At 37.8% G+C, this 18,724-nt stretch overlaps 3 long non-coding RNA genes across 3 annotated transcripts in view; 2 read left to right on the plus strand and 1 right to left on the minus strand.

Annotated features, from left to right (window-relative positions):
* Positions 1-11,814, plus strand: part of LOC148652293 (uncharacterized) — a 76,361-nt gene extending 64,547 nt beyond the window's left edge. Inside the window, exon 4 of the long non-coding RNA XR_015925280.1 lies at positions 10,862-11,814. This is a non-coding gene — a long non-coding RNA (uncharacterized LOC148652293). The remainder of the gene's footprint in view (positions 1-10,861) is intronic.
* LOC148652297 (uncharacterized) lies at positions 170-2,760 on the plus strand. The gene is made up of 4 exons (XR_015925278.1): positions 170-368; positions 615-710; positions 1,466-1,638; positions 2,365-2,760. It is a non-coding gene; the product is annotated as an uncharacterized LOC148652297 (long non-coding RNA).
* Positions 5,428-7,989, minus strand: LOC148652298 (uncharacterized). Its single transcript, XR_015925285.1, has 2 exons — positions 7,908-7,989; positions 5,428-7,565 (listed from the first exon to the last, which is right to left on the minus strand). It is a non-coding gene; the product is annotated as an uncharacterized LOC148652298 (long non-coding RNA).
* Positions 11,815-18,724: the final 6,910 nt, after the last annotated feature.

An 18,724-nucleotide genomic window follows, 5' to 3' on the forward strand; every position in this document is an offset into this window, starting at 1 on the left:
CAACCAAAAACAGGAAGTGCACTACAGTAGCTACCAAAACGTCAAACTGAAACTGAGAACAAGTGAATGTGTATTTCTCCCCCCTCTCAGGGGTGGATGCAATAAGAGGTTCCCTTTAATGAAATCATGGCTTCAGTTTAGCATTCCTCACAGAGCAGTAACAGTGAAACACAGGTAAAACATGAGGTTTTCTCTGCAAACATGTGGCTCAACAAGGTAAAAAAGTATTGATTTCTTGCCTCTTTATCTTCACAGACTGTAGTCTTGAGTTTACTGATGCGGTCCATTGGGAACAAGAACACTATTTTACTTGGCCTGGGCTTCCAGATTCTGCAACTTGCTTGGTACGGCTTTGGATCAGAACCCTGGTATGTGCCTTGTATTCTGTAGGAGTAGAAAACCCAGGAGCTTTTCCTAACAGACACTGTAGGTCACAGATCATCAAGCATAATTTGTGAACCTTTAATATCAGTCCTATTATGAGTTATTTAAAATTATTAAGCAGGTACTGTCACTATTAAACCATACATTTAATCTTATATACCTGAAATACAGTCGCTGTTTTATGCATATTTCTAGTTTGATACTAGTTTTCCTTCTTGGTTTCTCCTCAGGATGATGTGGGCTGCTGGTGCAGTTGCAGCTATGCAGCTATACCTTCCCAGCAGTCAGTGCTCTTGTATCCAGGACAGCTGAAGCAGACCAGCAAGGTACCCAGGGCAAGAAAAAAGTCGCTTTGTACAGAAACTCAGCTGTTGGTTTCTGTCATCCATCTGAAAATGAAAGCACTATGTATTTCTTGTACTTGTAATCTTGCAACTTCTCTGTTATGCCACAAAGCTGTGTCGTGAAGTCAGACAGATCTATTCTTTCACCCATTTGGTTTGACAGTTCTGTTTGAAAAGCTCATAAATATCCAATGCTCCATCCACTAAGAGAGAGCTCAGTAGTCTTAAGTGTAATGGCTAGATTAGAGGGCATCCAGTATGGTTCTTGATTGTCAAAAGATTGGCCTGTGAAACTAATTAAATTAGTTTAAGCTAGTAATTAGTTGTTAAGTACAGTAACTAGGAGTTTTAGGGATCTAAAACCCAGAAATCTTTTTGGCCTTGAGAGCTGGAGCAGAAGATCTTGTCTTGATCGTTGCACTAGCTAATCTAATGTTTGTGCTGTGCTTGTGCGTTCTTAGCTCTCCCTGCTCATTAGAACTGGCGAGACAGTGAAGAGAAGCACAACATGTTTGCAGTCAGTCAGTGAGGTTAGGTGCAGTTTTAGTCAGGGGGCTGTTCCATGTCTTGTCCTGTGCTAAATGCCAGCATTGGGGGTTAAGACTTTTTAAAATAAACTAAAATGTACCCTACATGTTTGTCCTGTAAGTATCTTCATGTGATCCTGCTAGATTTCTGCTTACCTAAGTCTTCTTGTGAATGGTGTGTGGAAGGCTGACGGTCTCGTTCTCTTATAGGTGTGGTTCAGGGGATGATCACTGGGATTCGAGGGCTGTGTAATGGCCTGGGACCGGCGCTGTACGGGTTAATTTTCTACATATTCCATGTGGAGCTTAATGAACTCCCAGTGAGTAACAGTGGCCTGGGAGCCGAGTCTGAATCATCACATCACTCTCAACACAATCATCAGGTAACGTACAGTGTCCAGCTTCATGGAATTGTCATTGAAACTCGTCATTGAAATTGTCAGTCTCTCAGAATTATGCTCTGGAATGTGAAATGTAGTCAAAATGGTATGAGATGGTGAAACAAATATGAAACCAGACAGGTAGGATTTTGATGTTCAGTTTCTATGTAACCATAGAACTTGTCTCTATCTTATAAAAGGGAATATCATTCTTCGCAGGACATGTTACCTGTCATGCCAGTATCCCAGAGGAGTCTTTCATGACTTGCAGTACATTGTAAGAATGGTTAGGTTAACACACTTGGATGCAGATTTTGCTGTTGATCTTCAGATACTTTTAGTGAGGCACTAACATTTTTTTGCAGTTGATGTTGGCCAACTAATAGCTGGTATCAGGAGTTATAAATGTGATGTCTGTGGAGTGTATGGGTACAGGTCACACTCTCATGGTCCCCCTGTGCAGTCTTACCTAAACTGTGGTCAAGTGAGTAGCTGCGTTGGTATGTGTTAGCTGCAAGGAGACATGTATTGGTTAATCCCAGCCTGAAAAACAGGGGTAAATCCAACATTTCAGCTGCTTAGACGTCATCAGGGGATATTTCATTTCACATAGCACATTGAATGTCTCAAGATTAAGATATATAATACCCCTAAAAATCCTGGGTTTGGCGGGCTTCATTCTGCACTTTTTAATTACCGTCCCTTTGTGATTTATTTCTGTCCACGCAGAGTTCAATAATCCCTGGTCCTCCGTTCCTGTTTGGGGCATGTGCTGTGCTGCTCGCCCTGCTGGTGGCGCTGTTCATCCCTGAGCACACTAACATGGCCCCGCGGAGCAGCACCTGGAAGAAGCATCTGTCAGCCCACAGCCACCCCCACAGCCCCCAGGCACCTGGGGAGGCCAAGGAGCCACTCTTACAAGACAGCAACGTATGACCGCTGTTGCTTCTCAGGCGGTTTCTAGATACATCATTCTGCCATTTTTTATTTATTTATGGAGATGCCAGGTAATGGAAATTCAACACGAGTGTTAAGAGTACCATTTTGTAATATATTTAAAAATTGTCCAAAGGCACTATTGCAATAGCTCTATTTATTGAATTCAATATAGTTAGAGAGGATTTTTTATACATTAAATATATTTATACATAAATTCTACATCGGCATGGCTTACCCAGGGACTTGTGCCTTGTAGAACTGGAATGTTACTGAAGACAGTGTGTTTGTCAGTCATCCTGCTTTGAAGAGGTGTGATAATATGGGTTGAAGTGCAATCGGTTCACTAGAGAACACTCAGCCCATTAAGAGCTTTACCTCTTTTTCTCTTTTGACCCAAGACAGACTTTATTAAAAGTCAGAATGATGTACAGAAAAAGTGGTGTGGCCTCTTAAGCTTGTACATGACAAGGCCTTAATAGATGCTCTTGGGTGCCAAAGCAACATGCAGTGGGTCAAGAACAGTTCATTCTTTTGCGGCTTTGTTATCATTGAAAAGTGAAAAGGACTTGGAACTTCGCTTGTTCTACACATCTTCATTTTTCTGTTCATATCAAGCAGTTGCAGCATGCAGTGCTGTCTCAGTTTCTGACTACCTTCCCATTTTCACAGTTTCAGTTGCAAGTAAGCTTCTGCCCACCAAGAGGGTGGGGATTGCTGGGGGCTCATGTAGTTTGTGTCTCAAGAACCTTTATCTGAACATAGAGCTAGGCGTTGTGCAGCATCATGCAACTGTGAAGCTCAAGACAAAGTGCACAGGACCAAAAAATATGCTGTTCAAACTAGGGCATAGTAGTGACAAGATAATGACCTGGTGTGAATATGCCTTTTTTGAACTGTTATATTTATTAGAGGGCCTCAGAATATGAAATGAGTTTTGTGGCCTCAACTTGAAAGACGTGCATTTTTCTAAGTGGCCTTTTTCAGTAAGGATATTCGCAAGAACATGCTAATGTACCAAATAATAGAACATCAGATGTGAAATTCTCTGAAATATTTTTGTGTGCTCAATATATTTGAATGATTCCTTGAAAGATATTACTAGCGTGTAAAATATCGTAAGCTCAAATGTTTTTATTTTCCTTTCCGTTACGTACTGTGGTTATTACACTGCTTCACTGGCATGTTTTTCTTTTAACCTTCAAGAAGATACTGTCATGGACACAGTTCTAAGTGTTGTAAATATAAAAGAGGTAAAGTTCAATAAAGTGGATTATTTTAAATTATGCAAGATGTATTATTTCATCTTAGTACTGTGTAACTCCCTTCCCTTCTTAACTTCAAAACATGCTCTGACTTTAGACATCTCAAAATATGATGCAGGATTCAACATTCGGATAATAACTGCTCCAGCAAGGTCTCCAGCTGTTGATTTAAGAATGCCTGGAAAATCTGTTGCATTGTGGTTCCTGATGACTAGAGTTGTGCACCTCAACCTTTTAAAAGTGTTCATATTTCTGTAATTGAGCCGAATATATAGTAGCTACAGGACTCTCACAACCTTAGTTGGGCTCATCACTACCAGAATGGATACTGTGATGGGCTCAGTGGAGTAGTGGCACCACCCCGCATAGCTTCAGGTCTGTGCAAGAACACTGCCTTGATGAACAGATGAAGAGTGATGTCTGTGAGCGAGGAAGGTTCTCTCAATCTGACCGGCACTCCTTTAGTCCACATCAACAACTGCAACCTGCTGCCTCTTTATGGAGAGTGTTAATATCCTACTATAATGAAAACAGTAATTACAGGTATACAAAATATAAGACATGGCAGACTAAAAGCAAGAGAAATTCAAAGCAGATTTTAATTAGATGGATTAAGCAGTTTGAAAGAGGCAATTTGGTGCTGCTTTTAATTACACTGGTACTGTGTATGATTAAAAAGGTTGTGGCTTTTCACAGTGTTGGATTGGTTTTCCTAGAGTCTCAAACTGCTGCTTTTCCCAGAACATAATCCAAATAGTACAAGAGTTCTTTCCTTCTACTGATATTCAGCAAATATAAAAGCACAGCAATAGCTGACTAAATAGAGTGGTTGTCTTCCCTTGTCCTGGAAGAACCCAAGGTCTTAATCACAGGTTAGCTGAGTTCTGCTGAATTCTATTTTTTTGTGTCATATTTGTAAATTTGCTTTCAACTATTAATACCCAATAAGGAAGCTGTTTAAGCTGTTTAGAAGCTGTATTAATTAGTAGTTAGAAGCTGTATTAATAAATAGTACAGTACTATTAAATTCACATGAAGCTAAAACCATACTGCAATACTTAGAATATCTAAAAACTGCAGGATTCAGAATTCTAAAGCTCAAATTACACAGTGGAGTAAAAAGTTACATTATGTTACTATACCTTAGATTTCACACAATATTAACTTTGCTTGTATTTAACTGCAATGTCCAGCAAAATCAGTCTTGATACAAAAAATGAGTGTAGATGCTGGATGTTTTCAGCGTGGAAAAAATATTTGAATATTAATACTATGATGTGCATATTGGACAATTCTATTTTAGTAGTTAAACCTTTCAGCTTTTTGGAATATTTCATTTTTACGTGTATCGCTTAAAGGAGTCCAATGTTTAAATGTTGGAACTCAATATTTTATGAAGCACTACTGCTCAATATAGGTGTAGGTTTTCAAAAATGTAGATCAATATGGTGTATATAATATGTTTCCATTTTTATTAAGTGTCAAAAATCCTTTTGGTAAATGTAAGATCCCTCAGGCTACAAAGAAATTAGATATAATCACATATAGAAGCAGGATATGCACAGAGAAATAGAAAAGAACAACTTTGAAGTATCATCTGAAAGTTTATTTTACATACTGTGCAAAGAATTTGTAATCAGTTAACAGGAAAAAAAAACATTTAAAAACATATAACTGTCTTTCTAAGGCATTTATTGCCTTAAAACAAATGACATTTTTGTGGCTTGATATAAAAGATTAAATAAAAATACATAACATTGTCATCATTCTCTGTAAAAAATAGTTTCATAACTTTTTTTAACTTTAAATAGGCTAATAAAATAAATAATTTGTACACATGTGTACAGTACCAATCAGATGAGATAATTATGCATTTACAAAGTATGATGCAAAAGTTAAGGAAAAACCCTTATTGTACTGTAAAATCTGGTAAGGTTAACCAGAAATAGCCTGCTTTTGTCTATATTATGAATGAATTATGAGGCAAAACAATGGATTTTCATTCAGTAATATTCCTTCCACAACATGCTAAATGGAGCCATGCACCCTGTCTGAGTCCTGCATGGTTGACTTTTCTTGTATTGTGTATTGAGATGCAATAAAATGGTTAATTGTAGCCGTAGTGCAAGAAGATGTTTAGTGCTCCCACTGCTGGCAGAGAGAAGCAGAGATGGAGAGAAACTTGCTGCTACACTGGTAGAGAAACATACAGTACTTCCCCAAAATCAGAACAGCTATCAATCCTACTGGGGAATAAACCTCCAAATAGTTTAGTTTAGTAGATTTATTGTACTAGATTTGTCGATGTTTAGTTAAATATTAATGCTTTGGCAATACTGTAATCCATAGGTTATTTCAATAAGAGTCTGAATTTTAATACATTTAAGGAACATGTCAGAGCTGTGAGTATCAAAGACACAATCTTTCAGTTTTATGTTTTAGAACTTCTATTGCAGAAAGATACCCAAAACCAAAATTATTCATTTGCAGATTTTGGCTTTCCACACATCTCCTCTTGTTATACCTGAGTTTGGACACTGTTTTTCACCTGCTTTGTGCTCATTTTCCCTCAGCTGTCTACCCCTTTGTGCCTACTCTGTCTTGTTTTCTCCTGCGCCTCATTTATCTGCTACTTTCCCTCTCTCCCTCACATTTTAAGAAGGCTCCACAGCTGAAACCTTGTGTTTCTTTTCTTTACCTTTCTTGATGGAATTAACATTTCCCTGTTACTTTGAATTTGAATGTCAGCACCTCTAAAATACAAGCCTGACCAACAGTTGTATGAGAGAATGCTGAAGATGGTTGCCATTTAATTAGCAGAGGCAAGGTCAGCAAAATTACATAGGTAAAATATGGCAAGAAGAAGAGGAGCCAGAGGAGAAAATTAAACACACCACAAAGGATAAAGCCTGAAACTAAATTATACTGAAACTAAATACAAAATAAAGGATTCCTGCAAACCTGCAGGTTAGTGGCATTAATAAACTGTCATAACATACAAAACAAATGAAAAGGAGCATATCTTTTTGGGCAGTCTTAATTTTTCTGAGCTTTAGAGGATTTAGAATTGCAACAGGCATGGTTAACAGGTTCCACGCACACCAACATTATTCACATCACGAAGGGTAATGCTCCTGTATCCTGCATAAACTCATATTGTCTGAAGAAAAATAAAACAAAGGTATGACAATGAATTAAAGGCCTTTCAACGCCTTGTGAGTAAAACACAATGTTACAGTACATGAACATGACAAGTTTAATAAACGCTGAAAGAAGGCGGAGAGCATTACCTATCTGCACACAGTAAACCTGAAAACCACTGTAAACGAATCTGTCGTTGGAAGAAATTATTAGAGACAGAATTTAGTAGGCATACAAGATTCCTGGTTTATGTTAAAAAATAAAGGTCTTTCTCGATGTATCACAGATAGAAACTTCCAAAAGGCAAGCAAAATGAAAAGCTTGCAAAGTCATCAGTCCGTCATTTGTGAAAGAACAATTAACACAGAAGTGTGCAAATAGATTCCATTGTCACAGAAAACGTAACGAAATCGAGCAGCAATACATGCAAAACATAAATAAAAACACAGATTTCATGTAAAGTGCACGTGTGACCAGTGCATAAACGTCCTAAAACATCCCGGAATTGTGTTTCCCAACGACGATGTAGACCACAGGATGTTCCATAGTGTGCAGCTCTGCGAGAAAACGTGGAAGCCGTTGTCCAGGCTGAAGAAAGGAGAAAAGAAAAGGAAGAATGAAACCCTATTTCTAGGGACTTTTAACACTAGTGCTTAGACCTGAATGCTGGAGCTGTACATTTCAACTAATACCACACACACGTATTCCAAAAATAGAGATGGACGGTACAGAGACCGCAGGAAATCATCAGCTGTACAGATAAAACGTCTGAAGAGGCGCAGTTTGAGGTCAGCACACAGGAAAGAACGTTTACACTATGCCCAAAGACTAATAATTCCTTTTTTGGGACTCCTAAACGTGTAAACAATGCAACTACGGACAAAAAAGTCAGCTCGTCAAAAATGCAGAATTACTCCGATAGCTACTCACAATTACAAAAAGGATAGCATCACTATAAATGTAGATAAAGGAGCAAAAATATAGGTATCCACAAGGAACACACAACAACAACACAGAAAAAAGAAATACCAGCAACGGTAAAGGTCACATTAAGGGATGTCAATTTTAAATGTTAGTTAAAACTACGTCTAGTGATTTTGTGCACCACTGAGTGCAGATTACAACAAATTTAGGACCACCAAGTCTCAAACATAATGCTTTCACTTAATCTGAGCCCTAGTTTACAACTTCAGATGTTTATGCTTCTATCTGTGAAAATAAGCACTAATTAGCACTGACTGTAACGGACTAACTGCTTATATCTAATATATAAGCGAAATAATACATAGAAAAAGCTTCAGGGTGGATTGCCAATCATTGCCTGTAAATTACCACAACAAACAGGACTGTTGGAAGAACATGTATCATTATTTGGTGCATATAATGCATAATATAATGCACCAAATTAGATCAATGCATTCTTGGGCAGCATAGAAATTGAAATTCACAGGAATGATGTATTCCAAAGGTAATGCAGACAGAGTCAAAGCCTGAACTACCATACCCATGAAAAGTTTTGCAGGCTTAGAAGCATGGCACAGTTCAGATGACAGTAGGACTTAGATACAGTACTTAAGTCTTCAATTGTTTTTGGCATTATGTCTAAATGCTTTACATCAATGTCCATTCACCACTTCAGGCTGGGATGCAAATAAATGCATTTCTTAACAATATCCTGAAATGAGTGGCAAGGTCTTCTAAAGTCAGTATAGGGTTTCATTAATGAATATGAATAAGAGGTGTTTCAATACACCTTTTTTTAAATTAACAAATTAAAATAACATTATGCATTCATTATGTTGAGTATATTTATATTGACATCATTATCTCAAATTCAGTTCACTGAACATAGCACAAAGGCATAACTGAAAAACTGTTAAAAGACAAAAATGGACGACATGATGTGGTGGTAAGGACACTGTGATCTTATAAAGTTGAGCCTGGAACTGTATCTTTCTAGGGGAAAATTCCCCTCTACTTTTCTGGGGCAAAAATCAAAACAAATCCATTGCTATAGCAGTCAGCGATCTGAAATTAGATCTTTGTTTTCAGACCCTATTTCCATATCCCTCATGTGGCATTCCAAATATACCCATTTACAACTTTACACCTCAATAACACCAAAGAAACACAACACAAGCACAATGGCAGTGAAATTCAGTCTATTGTGTCTGTGGCCCACTGTTCACAAAAGCACCCACTCTGGCGGCTGGAATGGAAAACGAGAAGCAAAGCGTCATTCTTTATTTTCTGAGCCTCTGCTCCTTTCCTGTAACTGTATAATTGTCAGCTGTTACTGTATCGCCAGTCTCAGCTGAGAAGCTGTTATAATAATGGTGAATTATTTACCGGATAAATGATTTCAAAGCAAAGCTCTAAATGAAAGCAAGCCCAAGCATGCATGACAACAAGGCAGTTGCTCAACACAACTGAAAGAAAGAGACTCAAAGCACTTCCTCAAAACCTTCAGAATCGCACACAGAGGGGGTTTCAGTGGCATGTTTCTACCATGCGTGTACCTGGAGACATCACACACAACTACAGTAGTCATCAGCTTATTCTGTTATAGAGCCAGATATCCTCAGATCTCTTAAAGCAAGCAAGGATCCAACTAGACAATACTGGGATCGATCCACCACTGCTGATGGTGTGATGCACTGTGTGATGCACTCTTCTGGTTCAGAAATTCCAAACCCTTTTCTTCACAGATTTACAAGGTACAACGCTGCAGAAGAAGCCGTATTTTGGATGAGACTTTAAACCAAGGATCGACCCACATTTTGGGCACCACAAATTCATATATTACGATTTACAAATGTGGGGGTTAGCCCTCAAGCAAAGGGAGAATCCAGAAAAGGTTTTAACTTCACGGCTTACTGATGTTCCTTCATCTTCCTCTGGATCAAAATCTGAACTACCCTGCTTCTACTCTACAAGTCAGCACTTCAGAGACATCGTTATTGGGACTTCTTGATAAATAACTTCGAGTATGCATCCTCAGACAGAGAAAGAGACTGCATCCATTTTTTTTTACTCTGTGCCAGCACGACGGTACAGAAAATAACAGGTTGTGTCCTAGGCTTAACACAGCTAACTTTTAAACAAATACAATTTTCCCCTAGCAACTGTCATCTATATACCAGAGAAAGATAGACACCCAGTCACCGTCATTCACATTATCATCGTTCCCTTCCACCTCCAGCAATGTTATTCTCTAATTTATAAAGTATAATAAACAATCTTACATTAACATAAGTTATTTCACAATGGTATCTGTTTCCATTCATGTTTTTATATCTATACTGCATAGTGGATTAAACAATATGTGATGCAACATGTGGACACTAATTTTCATAGTTCTGTCAACGTCAACACAACTCCATCAATATACATTTTATGCCTAATAGTGTATTCCTGTCAGGAATATTCCTGACTTCTGTGTGAGCCTAGTGCTGAGAAAAGCAGCCATTAAACAAGGTTAATTAGTTCTCACTAAAACTTTGATTTTAAGAAATATTGTTCAGACATAATGCGGAGGGTTAGCATTAAATGAGAGAGGCTGTAATACAATAATGGCTTCACTATAGTTTTGGAGTAGTTTTAATATGCGGAATGGTGCTTTCCTACACAGAACTATGGGAATACCATGCTACAGTATACTTTTTTAAGGAATGTGCTCTGTAGTAATACCATGGACCAATATAATAAAGCACTGTGAAACCTTGTCAGAACCACAGGAAACAGAAGCAAAATGATTTAAAACCAAAGTGCAAGTGCAAAAACCACAATAAATCCGCCAAGGTGAACTTCGTTGAGATTTAACAGGTGAATTACTGAACCTGCACAATGCATTTACACCTTTTCCTCTGTTTGGGCCTCTACAGATAACGTCAGATAACAGGTCAAGAAGAAAAACGGCCAGGTTCTGATCTGCTGGGGAGGAAATGTGTACCATCCCTGCGACCTGACAGCACAACACTCTGTCAGCAAGCCCCCAGCCTTATAGCTCTGGTCAGGACAAAGACCTGTAGATGCTAATTGTGTTCGACAGGCACAATCATACAGCAGGCAGGAGATTAGGAGAGTGTTAATTGCGTTCAGTGGCAAAGGGAGTCAGGAGGCAGCCTGGTGTCAGGGGAGTGGGCTGTGTTTGCAGGTGGTCAGGGGTTCCCAGAGGGTGGGAGGGAGCTTCACCACAAAGGATCTCTCTCTGACAGGAGGGCTGATGAGCCATGAAATCCCATCAGCCCATGCAGGGGGCAGTTTGGTATGTAAAGAGCACACTTGTGACTGTTGTTTTGGGTGGTTGTGTTTTGTTTTAATCACAGACCACCAAGGGATCCTCCAAAGCCCAGTGATTCCAAGCTGTCATTTGAGGGTGAAACCACCTGATGCAAAATCATTTTTAACTGGAGACCTTTCTGTTTAATGCATTCTTTTGTGGGTTCTTGTTACATTTACAGGTATTTTGGTCTCATTAACAATAAGACTAGGTGTTAAAGACTTATCAGCATCACTGTGGTTTGCAGCTATTGTGCCCCTCCTTCCTATAGCAAGGATGAACAACTGCATCCTGTTTGATTTACTTAGCTGACCATTGATTAACTCTTTAACTCACTGCTTAAAGAATTAAGGATCTGCATCAACAAGGACTAGGGAATGGAAAGGAACAAAAATGCCCAGGCTGCACACACACTTGTGATAGAGAAAGAGGATAGATCCCTATATTCAGGACTATGTAAAACCTACTGTTATTTAAGAACCTTACTATTGTGACAGATCTCTTCTTATAGCAACCCTTTGATTAAAAAAATACATTGTAATACATGTATTGACTCTTGGGCTAAAACGTTTTCTTCAATTCTCTCTTTTAAATGCAGAATGCTTTACTCCAGGCTAATAAGATTTTGAATTGGGCACCTAGGAAATGTTAATGGTTTTCATCAGGTTCTGGACAATGTAAGGAAAGTCACGAATATGAGGAAATCATTTGGCCCACCCAGAGCATTTATTTGCTTAGCAGCCTCATTAATCTGGCAGGGCAGCCTGTTCCAGAGAAAGAGTATTCCCAGCACTCCAGTAACACGTCTCATGTTTTCCTAAATATCTAGTTTTCAATCAGGCTAAAAACTACAGAGGTAAAACATTTGTATTTGAAACTATTAATCCAAATAAGAGGGACCCTTTTTTGTTTTTCAAAATGCTTGTTTTCATTTTCTCCTTATAACACTTAAGTTTCTGTGCCAGGGGAGCACAATTCCAGCCTTGAAGGTTTGAAATGTCTAAAGGCTTTCATTTCCTAACTAGCAAATTGCCATAATTATTTGCCTAAACAAACCAGATTAACCCCTGTGCCCAGGTGTTTCGGTGGTGATTTAAAGAGACCTACTGAAAAAGAACAGGTGGACTGTGGATCTCCAGCTAGTAGTTGTGCACCCTAGCACTACACCTTTACTCACAATATGCCTGGTTGAGCTTCAGTGTAGAGTTATAACATCAAGAGGCACAACTGACTTGATCTTATCAACTTATCAAGAAGGCTGGCTCTGTGTTGGGGATGAGCCTTGACCCCATGGAGGTGGTGGCTGAGAGGAGAATGCTGACCAAGCTCACAGCCATCATGAACGACGCCTCTCATCAGCTTCATGGGACTGTTATTAAAAGCGGAGTACTTTTAGCAACAGGCTGCTCCAGCTACGGTGTTCAAGGGAACGTTTCCGCAGGTCGGCGGCTGTCAGGGTGTATAACGCTGCCCTAGGCTAGGACTGTTAGCCCTTCATTTGCTCGTCTATGGACAGCATGTTTGCTCCATTGTACTTTTTGGACAATCAGTCTGTATAAACCTATGCACATTTTGCACATATTTTATTGTTTTTACAGTGACTATGATCATCACATTTTGCACACACCTATGTATTTATTTTTTATTTATTGATTTTGTTGTCTTTTGTTTTATAACTATTCTGATGTCTGTTTTTGCTTGTCTTGGGCTGGACTGCTGTAACACATCAATTTGCCTTTGGGTTCAATAAAGTCATATCTATCTATCTTCACCACATGTCATCTCCAGGAAAAATGCTGGAAACGACAAACCTCTCTATATGTCTTCATGTCACAGAAACCGTTGACTTCAACACTAAAGCACTGTGAATGAGGCTCCTGAATTACCAAACTTTATCATGACTTTAACATTTAAAATAATTACAGTGAATAAAGCTAAAAAAACTTCAGTTACTCATACCTGAAGAATGAGTAACTTTTTCTAAATTAGCATGTAACAAACACTGACGTCTAATAGGATTTAAAAGGTGGGTATGTCATTGTATAAACACTAAAACCACAAAACATGACAAATATAATGTAATGGTACCTAGTACTTCATTATTGTATTGTATGTGTGACCTGCTTGAAGCACATCAATCAAATCTAGCCCACTACAGTAATGAATCTGACACCACTGGGTTGTTGTCTTTGTAATATTCATTTGTCATGTTCATGGCTTTTGTTGTAGATAACGACTGTATATATTTCTTTGGAATGTACACTTTCATGTTAAAGTTATTGCAAAAATTCTGTATTAAGTAAAATGACAATTTATGGATTTACAAATTATGCTGTTTAATATTTGTAACCAATTGGGTTGATCAACAGGGTGTCTACTGTTAAGCCTCGGGATACAGGAGTGTTGGTGCTGTTGAAAGCAAAATGAGCTGAAGACAATGCTTTGCTCCAGCTCCTGGTGGTGTGTTGTGGGATTTTGTCCCATTCCTCACATAATACCTGGAAAAGCATGTGCCCGTTCATTGATCTCTGTTGCCCTGGATGCTAAAGTCATCCCACAGATGTTCCATGGGGCTCCATGGGTCTGGGGAGAAAGGCATCCACAGAATAACAGTCCAATTCCCAGCACTTGAGAAAACAGACGCTCCCTGAGCAGCACGAGGACATGACATTCCAGCAGGACAACAGATCGCATCAGATTGAGGTCACTGGAGGGGAAGCAAGTGTGATGCCAGGACTTCATCAATGCTGTATCATGTCCATGTAGTCAAGCTGGCATCAGTTCCTACAAGTGGAGTTCTGTAGTGACTAGACACTCCTCTCCAGACCAGCACAGTTGATAGTGATGAGCAACTCTTGGCAAGATGTGTGACTCGTAGTCTGCATGATGGTAGCCTATCACTGTATGGACTTCATTTCACTGTAAGATCTTGCCAGGTTAGATACCTTTTGTTTACTTACAGTTTAAAATGCACTTACTTAATCCATCTCCCAATATACTGCTGACACAAAGGTGCCTCTGTACTTCGGCATTATGCCCAGCTTGTCAATAAATTTCATAAGCTAGACACAGTGGTTCTTTTATATATGTTTTTTTCAGATAGAGACAACTTAATGGTTATGCAGCAGTCACCATGATTCAACTGTGTTCACGGTTACTCATGATCACTGAAGTCGATAATACAAAAGATTTATTCAATATCCAAATTCTATACACTTTTTCTAAAACATGCAATTTATCATATTTGTCTTTTGATGTGCAGTATACAGTATATCACTAAGTGCAATCTGAACTTCATTGCACAATGTGACTAATTTGTATATTTTTTGTCTACATTGGTTCTCATAGAATAGAACTTTTTGCTTTTTTAAAACTGAGCTCCAGAACTTTTTTTTGTTTTTATTGTTCCTTTTTGTAAAACAAAATTAAATAGTGCTCAAAAGGCAATACAATCCTAATGGACTATGGCACATGACAAAAGGTGATTTATATAACTACAGATGCAGCCATTCAAAATGAGCGGGGTACGCTGCGGTACAACGCGGTAGGCATATCGCATCAAATACCGTCATAACACGTCATTTCGCGTCATACCGCCCTTTACTGTATGCAAATTATATTATGTTAATAGTATCCAGAATCACCTTGTAAAACTGGCAGGTGGAGCTAATAAAACTTTCATGTACAGCATTTGAGTTGTCACCAGAAAAAAACTGGTTTCGAATCCTGCTCACTGCTGAAGGACAATCTTTACTCAGTTAAGAATTTAAGTTGTATACTCTTTAGACTTTCAAATATAAACTGTGTATTACAGCATGTTAATCATTAGACATTAAAAAGTTGGTATATTTTATGAAAGCAAGATTGGTCAGTTGGACAAGAGTACGCAGTCTACCACCTTTATAATAAATATTTTAATTATGCAGAAATATTTTATTAATCAAAGTCTTTACCAAGATATTACTAATAGTAATAATGAATGACTTCGGACAAGCTTTAAACTCAAAGTATTACCCTGGTCCACATTCTTTGTAATCGTCTTTGTAAACGAAAAGACTTTATTTTTTCATTGACAAAAAGTAACACCACAGCATTTCGTTGATCCGATCACACATTTGTTTTCAATCATACAAAGTCTTGAGAATCACCGATTCACTATGCCTTTCACGTGCTCATAAAAGATACTAATTTAGGAACATAAACAGATCACTGTATGTAAACTATACTGTATATGGCTGGTCTTGGTATTTTAAAGAACAAATACACACCAGTATTCCATTTCTCCCTAAACATTTTAAGCATCAAAGTCTTACATGTGGTTATTTCAGAAACGGTTTTATGTGCTGCTTCTGACCATATTATTGTAGTTTTATATACTTTGTGAAAATTGATCGTTTTAACCTTTTCTGCGAATAAGCTCGTTATCTGAGTAAACAAAAGCATACTTTTAGAATTTGATCAATAGGGAATAGAATATGGAATCGCATATCTAAATAAATTAATAACGATATAATTATATTAATGTACTGTTGCACAAAAAGTAGTATAAGACTTTCCATTGATATCTGTATTGCTGTTACACTGCATGACCTGTCACTTTCTGTGGTGTGATGGCTTAAGTGACTGACTTATAAGGCTGAGGTTGGAGGTATGATCCCAGCTGTCAACATGAATTTTCTTTTAACAAACAAACATTTCTTTGGAAAACTAAAATAGCAAATATTATTGTCATTATATTGAAATTTTTTATATTTCTAAATATCACAACATGTTCATACTGTACAGTATGTACACAGTGGTACTGCAGGGTGTAGAAACAAACCCACGTAATTTTAAAGACCTCTACTTGTGAAACTTTTCACAGCCTGTACATAAAGCTATATACACAATACTGCTGACAGCAGGAAAATTCCTATTCTTTACTCAGCAGCTTATTAAAAACAGCACCCACGTTGTTCAAGACGATTTTTTTTTACACAGAAGACTGACAGAGGTTCACGTTGTGATCTATTTTTCTAAGAAAACATGTGTCAGTCTGTCCGTGGGGGGAAAGTGGACTGTCTTTCATTGGAAGACTTGCCCTATTCTACCTTGAAAATGAATAAGTTGAAAAAGGCTTGTGAAACCAGTTTGTTAACAAACAATGTAGACACAGAGACTCAGACTGTGGATTGAAATTTGGCACAGCCAGCACAGAAAGACAGACAGAGATAGAGACAGAGACAATATAGTGCCCATAATATTTGATATTTTAGTTTTTCATAAATGTTTATTTGTTAAAAGAAAATTCACAGCAACGGCTGGATTTGAACACTCACCCTCAGGCTTATAAGCCAGTCATTTCAGCCATCACGCAACAGAAACAGACACGTATCACGTACTGAAACAGCCATACACATATCAATAGAAAGTCTTATACTACTGTTTGTGCAACAGTACATGAATATAGTTATATTATTATTAATTTCTTTAGCTAGCTATCCGATTTCATATTATATTCCCTATTAATCAAATTCTAAAAGTATGCTTTTGTTTACTCCGAAACGAGCGTATTCTCAGAAAAGGTTAAAACAATCCATTTTCACAAAGTACATAAACACACAGCAATATGGTCAGAAGGAGGACGTAAAAACATTTCCGAAATAACCACATGTAAGACTTTGATGCTTAAAATGTTTAGGGAGAAATGGAATACTGGTGTGTATTTTTTCTTTAAACTACCAATACCAGCAATATACAGTTTACATAATATGTTTATGTTACTAAATTAATATTGTTTATGACATTCAGATGCGTTATGCTCCTATTCTTTTTATGCTCAGCTACTAAAATTTCCCTTTAGTTGTAAAATTCCATATAAATATTCAATACTAAGCGGATTGAAACGTGCACAGTAAAGAGATTTAATGATTAAATCTTTTCACTACCGACCAATGCACACGAGTGCCCCTGTCATCATTTTGGCCAGCCAATCACGTACCGCGGTACGGCGCGGGGGCTTGTGCATAGTTGCGTGCGGTATGGGGTTTGTACCGCGAACTTTGAATGGCTGCATCTGTATTCAATTAGTTTTTCATTTTGAAATGTAAAATTGTTACTTTGAAATTAAGACACCAGCCAAATGAAGTCAAATCACATCATGGGTCTCAGAGAATCTAAGCAATAGTTCTAAGTCTTTCTGTCATTACTATTGTTAATGTGTTTTGCTGTAGTTAAACATTGTTTTCATGTCTTGTGACTTACTGCCACCTGCTGGCAAAACCTGCGCTGGAAAGGTTGGATCTTCCCCACTCAGCCAGGTTCACTCCTGTTGTGTGATACAGCTCAGGCATTTTTAGAGATCTCTTTAAATCAACTAAAATAAACTAAATTGAACTAAAAATGAATGAAATATTGAAATTGAATTAAACTAGAAATAATTAGTTCAATTAAGCATGTTTCATTTGGCTATTATGATGTATTATTGTATTGTTCAGAAAAAGTCTATGAAAGTAGCTGTCCTGTCATTTGCTAATGTTACTGTTAAAATGGAAGTTAATGCCATTTCAGGGAGCCTTGCTCTTAGGTACAAAAATGAACATTTAATTTCACTGAAAAACAAAAATTCACGGAGGAGACATTCCACATAAAGTGATCATCTTTTTCTTTTCTCATTCACTGGAGGGAAAAAGGCACTATATACATAAACCGTTAAATAAACATGATTTTATTTTCTAAAGAAAGATTTTTGTGCATACAGTAATGTACTGGAAGTAGTTCAGGTGGGTAACTGCGTCAGCATGCGTAGGCTGCAAAGGAACAAGTAATAGGTTTATTCCATGCTGAAAAGAGAAGAAAGAAAACAACATTTTGGCCGTGGAGCCTTCTTCAGGTGCTACCTGCTCACACCTGAAGTCACACCTAAAGAAGGCTTCAAGGTCGAAATGTTGTTTTCTTTCTTCTCTTTTCAGCATGGAATAAACCTATTACTTGTCCCAGTAATGCACTTGTTCATTACGGAAACCAATTTGATTTCTGTCTCTTACTTAATCACAGATGGGAAATTTGCTTTGCAGGCTGGTAAAGACATAACACATAATACATTTATAGACACAACACATTACCCAAGACATTTAAACACTATATATTTAACTGATGTACGGTGAGAAAGAAAACCAATATACAGTGTAGTTCATAAGTATTTGGACAGTGACACACTTTTTGCTGTTTTGGCTCTTTTCCAGCACATTGGATTTGAAATGAAACAATAACTATGAGGTTATAACCCTTTCTTTGAGGACGTCAGGATATCGGCGTCCACATCATAGTTGGGATGTTTGTTCCAGGCCCCAAACCCTTTGAATAAAAATATGCATTTCCCTGTTTGGTAGATTATTTAAACCTCTTATATTTTTTTAAAAATCCAAATAGTTTTCCTAGTTCGTGTTTCACTACTCAATCTTATGAAGTGCACTAGGTCAGTAGC

The sequence above is a fragment of the Lepisosteus platostomus genome, chromosome 11, assembly GCF_059453375.1.
Source record: "Lepisosteus platostomus isolate fLepPlt1 chromosome 11, fLepPlt1.hap1, whole genome shotgun sequence".
Classification (NCBI taxonomy): domain Eukaryota; kingdom Metazoa; phylum Chordata; class Actinopteri; order Semionotiformes; family Lepisosteidae; genus Lepisosteus; species Lepisosteus platostomus.